We start from the raw sequence: 12,817 nt of genomic DNA, 5'->3' as shown, positions 1-12,817 counted from the left end.
CACAGTTGCTCACACCTGTAATCCCTGCACTTTGAGGGGTGAGGCGGGTGGATTACCTGTGGTTAGGAGTTCAAGACCAGCCTGGCCGACATGATGAAACCCTGCCTTTACTAAAAATACACACACAAAACAAAATTAGCCAGGTGTGGTGGTGCACGCCTGTAATCCCAGCTACTCGGGAGGCTGAGGCAGGAGAATCGCTTGAACCCGGGAGGTGGAGGTTGCAGTCAGCCAAGATCATGCCGTTGCACTCCAGCCTGGGCAACAAGAGAAAACTCCATCTCAAAAAACAAAACAAACCAAAAAAGCAGATTATAAACCAACATTTAACAATTTTAGTTCATTTATATAAAAAATAACCACCAACACATTCTATAAACATAATCACACAAAAAAATCCCCAAGCGGTGTACTTGTAAATAACTTTTACTTTCTCCTTTACAATTTTCTGACTCATTATAATTTTCAACATTGACTAAGTTATCATTTTTAACGGAGCTCAGCAAACTTTTTACATTAAGGTCCACATAGTAAATAAATATTTAGGTGTTACAGGCCATATGGCTCTCTGGCACAACTACTCAACTCTGCTGCTGTACCCCAAAAGAAACCACAGACAATACCTAAACGACTGCATATGGCTATGTTCTAACAAAAACTTTTTTTTCTTTTTTTAAGACGGAGTTTCACTCTTGTTGCCCAGGCAGGAGTGCAATGGCGCAATCTTGGCTCACTGCAACTTCCACCTCCTGGGTTTAAACGATACTCCTGCTTCAGTCTCCTGAGAAGCTGGGATTACAAGCGTGCACCACCATACCCAGCTAATTTTTGTAGTTTTAATAGGGACGGGGTTTCACCATGTTGGCCAAGCTGGTCTCGAACTCCTGATCTCAGGTTATCTGACCGCTTTGGCCTCCCAAAGTGCTGGGATTACCAGCGTGAGTTACCACACCAGGGCTAACAAAATGTTTATTTACAAAAGGAGGCAACAGGCAGGACTTAGCCTGCAGGCTTTAAAATCTGTCAATCCCTGAAATAAATACAATTATTTTCATTTTCCGAAACAAAATGTGATTTATACTAAAAAAAAAGTGCACCAGCTAAATTGATACTACTGATAGAAAAAACACTTATTTATAAATTCATACAAGGAGCCTAGGGATAGAAAAAAAAAAACTCTCTTTTAGGCTCTGGAAATTCTACTCTCATTCCTAGTGCCAAGTGAAAAGAGGAAATCTGCTAAGCAGACCAAAGTTCAGATAGGAACGTATACTGGTGGGCAGAGAGTTACAATGAGAAGTTAAAAGAAATATGCCTCTCACATTTAATTTGCAATTTTTTCAAATTTCATAATTCACCAACAAGCAGCTGCCACATGTGTGTAAATTTTTACTGATGAAATAATTTTAGTTACAGATCATCACAATCAGCACTGACAACAAATTTATTAGAACAGATGAAAACACCTAGGAATTACCTAAGAGTCGTTTAAGGAGACATAAGGGTAGCCTTTGATAAGAGGACACTTCAAACTTCGGAACTGACAAGACTTATAATCTCCCCCCCAAAAAAGAATGATATGGGTAGATGGATGTTTTTTCTGAAGGAATTTTTAGCATTTCATTTGGAAAAGTTTTGTAATCAAATAAATTTAAATGTCGTGACAGATTTTTCGGCGTTTACAGGGATTCTCTTGCTGAGGCGAAGGGGTAATAAAAAGTCTGCTTCTGGAACAGAAATGGGAACAACGACCAAGTCTCAGAAACCCAGAGTCAAAAAATCAAAAGAACATCTCATTAAAAAAAAAAAAAAAAAAGTCAACCTGCAATGAAATCACCGTACCCCATAAAATCCCAATTGTGCATTTAAATCTTTCTACCAAAATTCACTTTTGGACCATCTTATGAAGTTGTTAAAATTTCAGAGGCAAACGTTTAAATCAAGGTCAAAAGCCAGGAGGAAAAAAAGGGTTATCAGTTTCCAACCCAAACTCTCTCCGAGCCCCCTAAAAACTGACTTGTAACCCTGTTACCGGTAATTTTAAAAGAAGCGAACACGGACGGACGGGGGCCTGGGAAGACAGGACACACGGCCCCCAGCAGGCTGCCCCACGCGCCACCTGAGAAAGGTGAGGGAACTCGCCCCACCCGTCACTGTGAAAGTGGTGCTAAGAGAACCCATCCCAAGCCTCCACCAAAGAAATTCCTAGAAGTGACAAACACAGAGACCAAGAAGGGCGGGCAGATCCTCTCCGCGGCCAAGGAGCTGGAGCAACTGCACCCGAAGGTGAGTCGAGGGCAGCGGGCTCCGACCCTCCGCCGCGAGAAGCCAGGCGAGCGGGGCGGTGGGCGCCGGACTCCTCCGACAGCGGTCGCAAGGAGGGCGGCTCCAGGCCCCCACACGGCCGCCCCTCGGGCCACGGCGCGCCGGCAGCAGGTCAGAGTTAGGGATCAAGTTGCGGGCCGGGCCGAGAGCGCGCTCTCCGGCCCGCGCCAGGGACATTCGCCCCCTCAGTTCTCACCTCCCGCCGACCCCAGGCTCTCCCTCTACGCCGAGGAAACGGCGCCCACACTCCAGAGACCCTCACCAGGAGCCCGTCGCCGCCTCGCCGCGCGTCTCGGACTTCTTGGGAGCCACCGCTGAGGGGAGGGGGAAGGAGGGGGAAACGGAGGAGGGAGGGGGCCCAGCCCGGTGTAGCCGCCGCCGCTGCCGCCGCCGCGATACCGCTTCTGGAATCGCGCTCGCGCCGCCGCTACCGCGACCGCCGCGTCTCCCCGCCCCCACGACCGTACGTCGTCGTGACGCGCATCGCACGAGGCGGTTCGAGCCAATAAGACCACACGCCGTGCGCAGCCGCGCTGTCCTAAACCGGAAGCTGCCCCTCTGACCGCTCTAGAAGCTTGGTGCATCGTGGGATCTGTGGTTCGGCCAGGAACTTAGCGAAAACTGTAGTGGGCGTTGAGGGACCGAAGAGCGTGTGCTCCTTAGGCGCCCACACAACTCCTCGGAGTTTTTCCTCCCACCGAAAAAGGAAGCAATTTGGGGCTGAGGAGGAGGGGGCCGCCCCGTCTCGCGGATGCTTTTCGCAGTCTCTATGGATACTTGCTACACACTTGGGGCGAGAGCCAGAATTTGAGGATTTAGGCTGGATCGTGTATCTCTGCCAAGGGCTGATAGGATGCTGAGCGTCGTCTGTGAAGATTTCCCAATTAAATCCAAAAGCATTAGCCAAGTTTTGCCCAGAGCAATAGTGTTTGCCTTTTATTACCTTATTAAAGATTATGATTTATGCTCTAACACTTCTATTTTTTTTAAAACCCAGTCACTCTTAAAATACATATAATTCAGAGCGATTTTTAAAATGATGTTAATGTAATGGTATATCAGAAACTACTTAAGCACTAAATACCTGTGTCCATTTACCCAGAATGAGTAAGTAATTTTCTACAAGTCAGCTTTACATTGAGTTCTAACTTCTTAGAAGCCAAGAACAGATTTGGTTGCATACTTATTCTATAAGAAAAGTGAATATGAGTTAGTCTGCATAGAAAAATACTTTACATTTAGTAGGAGGGGGATTTATCACATTCTTAAGGCGTAAATGCCTTAACTATCAAAATTCTTGTTATTGACTAAAGGAAATCCATACGATTTAGGAAAAGTCTGTGCCCACGGCTTACTGTCCTTGCCATTGGACCACGGCAAGAGATAACAAAGGATGCAGGGAACAGCTGACAGGTCTGAGGGAGCTGGGGTAGGATATATGAAGAAAAAAGCAAAAATACAGAAGTCTTCATTCTGGAAATGTAAGTTTTAAAAAGTAAAGCTACTAAACTCACAAAGAACATGATTAAGATGGCAATGATACAGAACTAAGGCCCACTCATTTAAGCTTGAAAGAAAAAACTAGTAGAAATTAAAATTAGGAAATAAATGTTAAAGGAACCAGTTTCCTCCAAGGAGTAGTTTACATCGAAAATATATATAATTTTTTTAAGTTTACATAATTTGTGAAAGACATAATAATCATGACTTCTATGTTCCCAGGTAAAGATATAAAGCTTTTGAGGTTGAAATCAAGGAAGACAATCATACACCTCCTCAGCACATCAGAAACAGAATACAGGCGTTTCTAGATTGCGAATTTGACCCATTATGCCAACTCACATAGAACAAAGGTAAGAAGTATCAGATTCGCAGGCTTAATAAAGAGTCTATTAAAGGTGACAGAACTACAGCGAAAGAGATGATTTTTTTAAAAAAGAGATTCTTCAAAGATCTCCAATCTTTCCTGCATCCCTTTCTCTTAAAGACTGGTATCCAGGCCAAGCGTGGTGGCTCACACCTGTAATCCCAGCACTTTGGGAGGCCGAGACGGGCAGATCACTTGAGATCAGGAGTTCAAAACCAGCCTGGCCAACATGGCGAAACCCCGTCTCTACAAAAATACAAAAAATTTGTCGGGCATGGTGGTGTGTGCCTGTACTCCCAGCTACTCTGGAGGCTGAGGCAGGAGAATCACTTGAACCTGAGAGGCAGAGGTTGCAGTGAGCTGAGATCATGCCACTGCATTCCAGCCTGTGTGACAGAGCAAGACTCTGTCTCAAAAAAAAAAAAAAAAAAGATTCTGCTTTGACAAAACGAAGGGCTTTAAGAAGCTACATCTGGAACAGTTCACTGTATGCTGAACCAGGTAAAAGACAGCCTTATCATTTCCCTAAAGTTCCACACCTTGTTCTCAGTCACCTTGATCCCATTCACATATCAGTACTGCCAGTTCCTGATGTTCATATAGCGATGAAACAAACCACATGGTTTCCTCAAAACACCCACACCTCCTTAGCTATTGAGGATGTTGCCACTGTCCCTGACCTGAGCACCTGAGGAACATTCCCCTGATCCCCACATCCATAAGGCTGGCTTCACCCTTAACCCTTATCTAAATGTCACCGTCAAATATTCCAAAGCAGATTTTTCAGGCCCTCTCCCTGACCATACTTCAGTTACTAAACTTTATATATTGTCTTCTGATTAGCTTTCCAAAAAACAAGAAAAAGTCAGTAAGATTCTCTATCCTCCGGCATCAGCTGCGTATCTTGAGAATTTCTGTTCTCTCCATTCTTGGGGTATCACACTACTCCACAAGAGGGTAGAGCCCCTTCTACAGCACCAAAAAAAGATTCCCTTCCACCCCTATCCCACGTGCCAGTCACCAGTGACCCAACAGAATCCTGCAGCTCAACTAGTCTGATGTAGTCATCTCTGCAATTATCAGATGTTATTGAAAAGGATGGCGCATCACTAGGTGAGTCACATTCATAATCCAGTTGTGGCTCCAGTGACACTATAGTATGTTGCTGACATGATGGCCAGAGTTAAACTCCATTGTGATATCCAAGGCAATAGCCAATGAGATTTGAATATGTATCTAAGCCTTGGTAGTGCACACCTGTAGTCCCAGCTACTCCAGAGGCCAAAGCTGGAAGATCACTGGGTCCAGCAGTTCCAGGCTGCAGTGAGCTATGATGGCACCACTGCACTCCAGCCTGGGCAACAGAGTGAGACCCCATCTCTTAAAGAAAAAAAAAAAGAATATGTATCTAAAGCTACAAGCAAATGAACATTCAGCTTTCCATTTTTTTTTTTTTTTTCATAAATATAGAGTCTCACTATGTTGCCCAGGCTAGTCTCAAACTCCTGGGCTCCAGCAATCCTCCTTCTCCCAAAGTGCTGGGATTATAGGCGTGAGCCACTGTACCTAGCCAAATTTCAAATTCTAAAAGAAAAGATACCCTAGACCCCAGTGTGAATTTAAACTTGAGTTTGAAACTGGTTTGTATTGCTTCTCTTACAGAGAAAAGATAACCTATTTCATTTATTATTTTTCTTATCAGAATCATATCTATTTTTAAGAAGGAAAAAAGAAAAATTACTTTGCCAATGAAAACCAGAATTAGTAGTGTTCTTTCAGAGACATGTGTCTGTAAGTTTATTTATTTATTTATTTATTTATTGTTGTTTTTTTGAGACAGAGTCTTGCTCTGTCTCCCAGGCTGGACTGCAGTGGCCGGATCTCAGCTCACTGCAAGCTCCGCCTCCCGGGTTTACGCCGTTCTCCTGCCTCAGCCTCCCTAGTAGCTGGGACTACAGGCGCCCGCCACCTCGCCCGGCTAGTTTTTTGTATTTTTTAGTAGAGACGGGGTTTCACCGTGTTAGCCAGGATGGTCTTGATCTCCTGACGTCATGATCCGCCCATCTCGGCCTCCCAAAGTGCTGGGATTACAGGCTTGAGCCACCGTGCCCGGCCGTGTCTGTAAGTTTAAAAAAAAATTACAAAGGGAAATTAACAGCTTCATTATTACAAAATAATACTAGCCTAAACTCTTCTTTTCAGCTCCAATACTTATCAACTTTAAAAATATAAACATTAGAACTGAGGGGGAAATCTGGGCAACATAGAAGATACACCATAAAAAAGATAAATCAAAAGAAAGGGCGAGGAATGTCGTCAAATCAGTCCCTCTGATTGTCTCATAGTATCCATAGAACAGTGAAATCCAGCCAGCTATTTAGGATTCAGTGGTGTTAGGTGCTTTGCAAATAGTCTAGTAATCTATCTGAGAAAATTAGAGGGAAATACATAAATATCTATGTTCCATCTTAATTGCAATTAAATCACTGATATCAAATTTTTATACTGTTTAAAACTACATTAATCAGGGCTGGGTGCGGTGGCTCACGCCTGTAATCCCAGCACTTTGGGAGGCCGAGGTAGGTGGATCACCAGGTCAGGAGATCAAGACCATCCTTGCTAACACGGTGAAACCCCATCTCTACTAAAAACACAAAAAATTAGCCGGGCGAGGTGGCAGGTGCCTGTAGTCCCAGCTACTTAGGAGGCTGAAGCAGGAGAATGGCATGAACCCAGGAGGTGGAGCTTGCAGTGAGCCGAGATGGAGCCACTGCACTCTAGCCTGGGCAGCAGAGTGAGACTCCATCTCACAAAAAAAAAAAAAAAAAACCTTCATTAATCTTGGATTTGAAAATTTATAAGCAGTGCATTTTGGAAATTTAGAGAAACATCATGACACACTAAACTCTGATTTGTGCCAAGTTGTAATCACGTTTAAAACTGAAGAGAAAGACCAGTATAAACAGTGCAATAATTACGTAAATTACATTAGCAGCTCCTCAAACCCAGGTTGGTAACATAGCCCTGCAGATCGAACTTCAGATAGAGCATCATTACAGGCTGTGCTGCTGACGAGGCCATTGTTTATCTGTGGCTTGTGCATTAGCTCTTGTTAAGCTTTGATATTTTCATCAATAAAATGAAGGTGTCTGTGAATACATAGTTTAGATGGACAGAAAGGATAAATACAACTTTAGGAATGTACTTGCCGGTGGGAAGGGGTGAAAAATAGGCCTGGGATCTATGGAGACATCATCTTTATCTGTAATATTTCATTTCTTCTATATGAAAAAGATGAAGCAAGTAACAAAACATTTAACATTTATTAATCCTAGGTGGTATGTGCATGTATATGTATTAGAGACTTCTCTGAACTTTTTTAGTAGTTGAAAAAACAACTTTATTGAAGTATATTTTATATAAATGCACCCATTTTTTTAAGTGTACAGTTCAAATGAGGTTTGACAAATGTGTACTCCCATGGAAGCATAACCTCAGTCAAAATATACAACGTTTCCAACACCCCCCACAATCCCCCCATGCCTATTTGGAGTCAGCAGTTCCTCTCCCAAGCCTGGCTCCAAGCAACCACTGGTATTCTTTTCTGCCACTATAGAATGCTTTTGCCTCTTCTAGAATTTCCCATTAATGGAATCGTGCGATATGTACTCTTTTGTTCTGTTGACTTTCTCTCAGCATGGGGTTTTCAAGTTTCATTCATGCTATTGCATTCATCATAGTTCATCACTTTCTGTTGCTAGGTAGTATTCCATTTGTTTATCCATTCACTTATTGATGAATGTTTGGGTAATTTCTTTCTTTTTTTTTTTTTTTTGAGATGGAGTCTTGCTCTATCACCCAGGCTGGAGTGCAGTGGCGCGATCTCGGCTCACTGCAAGCTCTGCTTCCCAGGCTCAAGGAATTCTCCTGCCTCAGCCTCCTGAGTAGCTGGGACTACAGGCACCCGCCACCACGCCCGGCTCATTTTTTGTATTTTTAGTAGAGACGGGGTTTCACCGTGTTAGCCAGGATGGTCTAGATCTCCTGACCTCATGATCCACCCGCCTCGGCCTCCCAAAGTGCTGGGATTACAGGCTTGAGCCACTGCGCCCAGCCTGTTTGGGTAATTTCTTGTTTTTGTTGTTGTTGTTTTGTGAGACAGGGTCTCACTCTGTCACCCAGGATGGAGTGCAGTGATGCAATCGTAGCTCACTGCAGCCTTGATCTCCTGGGCACAAACAATCCTCCTATATCAGCCTCCCAAGTAGCAGGGACTACAGGCATGTGCCACCACACCTCGCTAATTTTATTATTTTTTATAAAGACAGGATCTTGCTCAATTGCCCAGGCTGGCCTCAAACTCCTGGCCTCAAGGGATCCTCCCATGTTGGCCTCCCAAAGTGCTGGGATTACAAACGTGAGCCACTGTGTCCGACGTCTAGTCCCTGATTACTATAAATAAAGCTATTGTGAACATTTATGTACAAATCTTTAAGAGGACATGTGTTTTCCTCTACTTTTGATAAGTAGGGGTGAATTAGCAAAATCATATAAATTTATGTTTAACTTTATGAGAAACCGCCAAATGGTTTTTTTTTTTTTGAGACAGAGTTTCACTTTTTCACCCAAGCTGGCGTGCAGTGGTGCAATCTCTACTCACTGCAACCTCTGCTTCCTGAGTTCAAGCAATTCTCATACCTCAGCCTCCCAAGTAGCTGGAATCACAGGTGTGTGCCACCACACCCTGTTAACTTCTGTATTTTTAGTAGAGACAGGGTTTCACCATGTTGACCATGCTGGTCTCGAACTTCTGACCTCAAGTGATCTGCCTGCCTCGGCCTCCCAAAGTGCCTGGATTACAAATGTGAGCCACCGTGTCTGGCCATCAGTGTTCTTTACATATCTTTAGATACAAGTGTTTTGCCAAAGTAAAAGGCAAGCAAAAAATTCTTTTAAGAATGTCAGGATTACATAATATTTCAAAGTTATAAAAGGTTGTTTCCATTTAATCTCTCCTTGGCTGTGAGAATGAAAATAGAAACACAAAGTTTTCATTACCTTAAAAATATAGAGTAATAAAGATGTGTGTTAGAAGCTACAACTACGGAAAAGCAGGAAATACAGGTGAAATCAATAAAGAAAATGTCATTTCTTAAGTAATTTAGAAGCACCTAGTAATTAAAAATCTGTCATCTTTTTATTAAGAAAAGAATTCAAGACAGCATCTGTTCCAGTCAGTGACTGCTTAAGCGCTCACCCACACATACAGAACTGTAAGCCAAAAAAAGAGCATTTTATTTGTTGTGCTAAAATTTTAAATCCGTAATATAAAGAGGTTTATTAACCTTGCAATATCTCAATGATGTATAGCTAAACTCAGAACTCAGGACCAGGTTTAGTCAGGATAGTTTGATATAAATACTTTCATCAAGTTACACGGGATGTATTCCTGAGCCCTTGAGGTCGCAATCTGGTGAAGTGACAATTTGCAGAAATAAGTTGCAAGGACTGGCAGGCATTTACTGTGGAGGAGGAAGAACTGATCTGGAATTGAATTCCAATGATTGTGACTAAATAATCACTGAGGTAGCTTTGTTTCTCAATTTTGTTTTTTTTTTTTTTTCTTTTTTACTTTTCTGTCGGTTTAGATTAGAAGCAAAAGCAAACTGGGTAGGAAAAGCAGGCTGTAGCAAAAATAAAATTCTTAACGAAAAATCCAACTATCAAAAGTCTTACTCCTTCCCCTCAAACTTTCTCTAATAATTTCATATGCCTTGGATGTCGTCAGCCAAGTCTAGCCACACCTGAGGTATTGCAGGCAGGCCCAAGACAAGCGTAAAACAAAAGAGGATGGGGAGAAAGAGGAAAACAGAAAACGTGTGAGAGAGCTCAAAGAAATGCTGCTAGAGATGCAACGTAAGTGCTGTCAGTTGCGCATCTAGGAAAGCAAGCAGAACACTTTTAAAAGAGAATTGGGGCCAGGCACAGTGGCTTCTTCAGGAGGCAGAGGTAGACGGATCACCTAAGGTTAGGAGTTTGAGACCAGCCAACATGTCAAAACCCTGTCTCTAACAAAAATGCAAAATTTAGCCAAGCATGGTGGCACACACCTGTAATCCCAGCTACTCCATGGATGACGCACAAGAATTGCTTGAAACCAGGAGGCGGAGGCTGCAGTGAGTCGAATTCCCACCACTGTACTCCAGCCTGGGCAACAGAACCAGACTCTGTCTCAGAAAAAAGAAAAGAAAAGAAAAGATAATTGGCCAGGCATGGTCAATTCCAGCACTTTGGAATGCCAGGGCAGGAGGATCACTTGAGCCCAGGAGTTCAAGACCAGCCTGGGCAGCATAGTGAGACTCCATCTCTACAAAAACTAAAATAAAAAGCATGGTGGCTGGCACACACCTGTAGTCCCAGCTATTCAGGAGGCTGAGGTGGGAGGATCACCTGAGCCCAGGAGATAGAGACTGCATTGAGCTATGATCACGCCACTGCACTCCAGCCTGGGTGACAGAGGGTGACTCTGTCTCTTAAGAAAAAAAAATGAGCCAGCCAGGTGCGGTGGCTCACGCCTGTAATCCCAGCACTTTGGGGGGCCGAGGCGGGTGGATCATGAGGTCAGGAGATCGAGACCATCCTGGCTAACACAGTGAAACCCCGTCTCTACTAAAAAATACAAAAAAAAATTAGCCGGGTGTGGTGGTGGGCGCCTGTAGTCCCAGCTACTCAGGAGGCTGAGGCAGGAGCATGGCGTGAACCCAGGAGGCAGAGCTTGCAGTGAACCAAGATCGCGCCACTGCACTCCAGCCTGGGCGACAGAGTGAGACTCCATCTCCAAAAAAAAAAAAACGAGCCAGGCGCAGTGGTTCATGCATGAAATCCCAACACTTTGGGAGGCCAAGGTGAACAGATCACAAGATCAGGAGATCAAGACCATCCTGGCCAACATGGTGAAACCTTGTCTCTACTAAACAATACAAAAAATTAGCCAGACGTGGTAGTGCACCTGTAGTCCCAGCTACTCTGGAGGCTGAGGCAGGGGAATCACTTGAACCCAGGAGGCAGGGGTTACAGTCAGCCAAGATCACACCATTGCTCTCCAGCCTGGGAACAGAGCAAGACTCCATCTCAAGAACAAAAACAAAAACAAAAACAAAAAACATTGCTCTATCTTCTTCCCAAGCAAACAAAGAAAATAGGTGTGAGATTCTCAAAAGTCAACATCTAGAGAGTTTATTAAGAATGTTAATTCTGGGCCAGGCACAGTGGCTCAAGCCTGTAATCCCAGCACTTTGGGAGGCCAAGACGGGCAGATCACGAGGTCAGGAGATCGAGACCATCCTGGCTCACACTGTGAAACCCCGTCTCTACTAAAAAAATACAAAAAGCTAGCCGGGCGAGGTGGCAGGCGCCTGTAGTCCCAGCTACTCGGGAGGCTGAGGCAGGAGAATGGCGTAAACCCAGGAGGCGGAGCTTGCAGTGAGCTGAGATCCAGCCACTGCACTCCAGCCCGGGCGACAGAGCGAGACTCCGTCTCAAAAAAAAAAGAATGTTAATTCTGACTGGGCATGGTGGCTGACACCTGTCATCCCAGCACTTTGGGAGGCCGAGGCGGGAGGATCACTTGAGTCCAGGAGTTCAAGACCAGCCTGAGCAACATAGTGAGACCCTTTTAAAAATAACCAGTGTGAGCACACCTGTAGTCCCAGCTACTTGGAAGGCTGAGGTTGGAGGTTTGCTTGAGTCCAGGAGGTTGAGGCTGCAGTGAGCCATGATCAAGCCACCGCACTCCAGTCTGGGCAACAGAGCAAGATCCTGTATTCAAAAAAAAAAAAAGAAGTCAATTCCCGTATATTATCTGAGAGATTCTGGTAGGCCCCAGAAATCAGATTCTTTTTCCAGTCAGATTCCAAAGATTCTGATTCGTGGGCTCCATGCAGGCCTGGCTTCCTGGGTGGGGACCTACGCAGTTAGTTGCTCAGGGTCCTATACTCAAAAGGGCCGTATGCTTGGGTTTTGTTTTTGTTTTTTTGTGTCTTTTTTGAGACTGCATTTCGCTCTTCTTGCCCAAGCTATCATGCAATGGCACGATCTCGCCTCACTGCAACCTCAGCCTCTGAGGTTCAAGCGATTCTCCTGCCTCAGCCTCCCAAGTAGCTGGGATTACAAATATGCACCAGCACACCCAGCTAATTTTGTATTTTTAGTAGAGATGGGGTTTCACCATGTTGTCAGGCTGGTCTCGAACTCCTGACCTCAGGTGATCTGCCCGCCTCAGCCTCCCAAAGTGCTGGGATTACAGCCATGAGCCACCGCGCCTGGCCCCTGTTCTTGGTTTGATGCTCTGTTGTTACTGTCTTGAAATTTTTAATAACTTTTGAATAAGAGACCCCTCATCTCTTTGCACTAGGCCCTGCAATTTTGTAGTCCATGGGGACTACAAAACTGCAATGGGAGTTAGATCTTAGCCTTCAATCTTTTACTGCGGAAAATATTCAGACAATTACCTACATACCTATTGGATTTTAAGCCTGATATGCAGCATCTGAATTAAATCACTTTATACAATTTCTGCTTGGCACTTTGGAATCAGGGGATACTTGAATGAGCTTTTTCCAGAGG

General features: G+C 44.3%; 1 protein-coding gene across 2 annotated transcripts in view; it reads right to left on the bottom strand.

The window, feature by feature from the left end:
• ADIPOR2 (adiponectin receptor 2) overlaps positions 1 to 2,731 on the bottom strand; it is a 93,278-nt gene extending 90,547 nt beyond the window's left edge. Inside the window, exon 1 of one of the 2 annotated variants that reach the window (XM_023182910.3) lies at positions 2,588 to 2,731. The gene's annotated coding sequence lies outside the window, so the exon portion shown is untranslated. Of the gene's footprint in view, positions 1 to 2,521; positions 2,541 to 2,587 lie in introns of those variants that run through there. The other variant, XM_023182911.3, reaches the window with a different exon arrangement.
• Between the last annotated feature and the right edge of the window lie 10,086 nt (positions 2,732 to 12,817).

The sequence above is a fragment of the Piliocolobus tephrosceles genome, chromosome 10 (assembly GCF_002776525.5).
Source record: "Piliocolobus tephrosceles isolate RC106 chromosome 10, ASM277652v3, whole genome shotgun sequence".
Taxonomy (NCBI): Eukaryota; Metazoa; Chordata; class Mammalia; order Primates; family Cercopithecidae; genus Piliocolobus; species Piliocolobus tephrosceles.
Note: the sequence above shows the minus strand (reverse complement) of the source record. Positions and strands in the feature narration are given on the sequence as shown.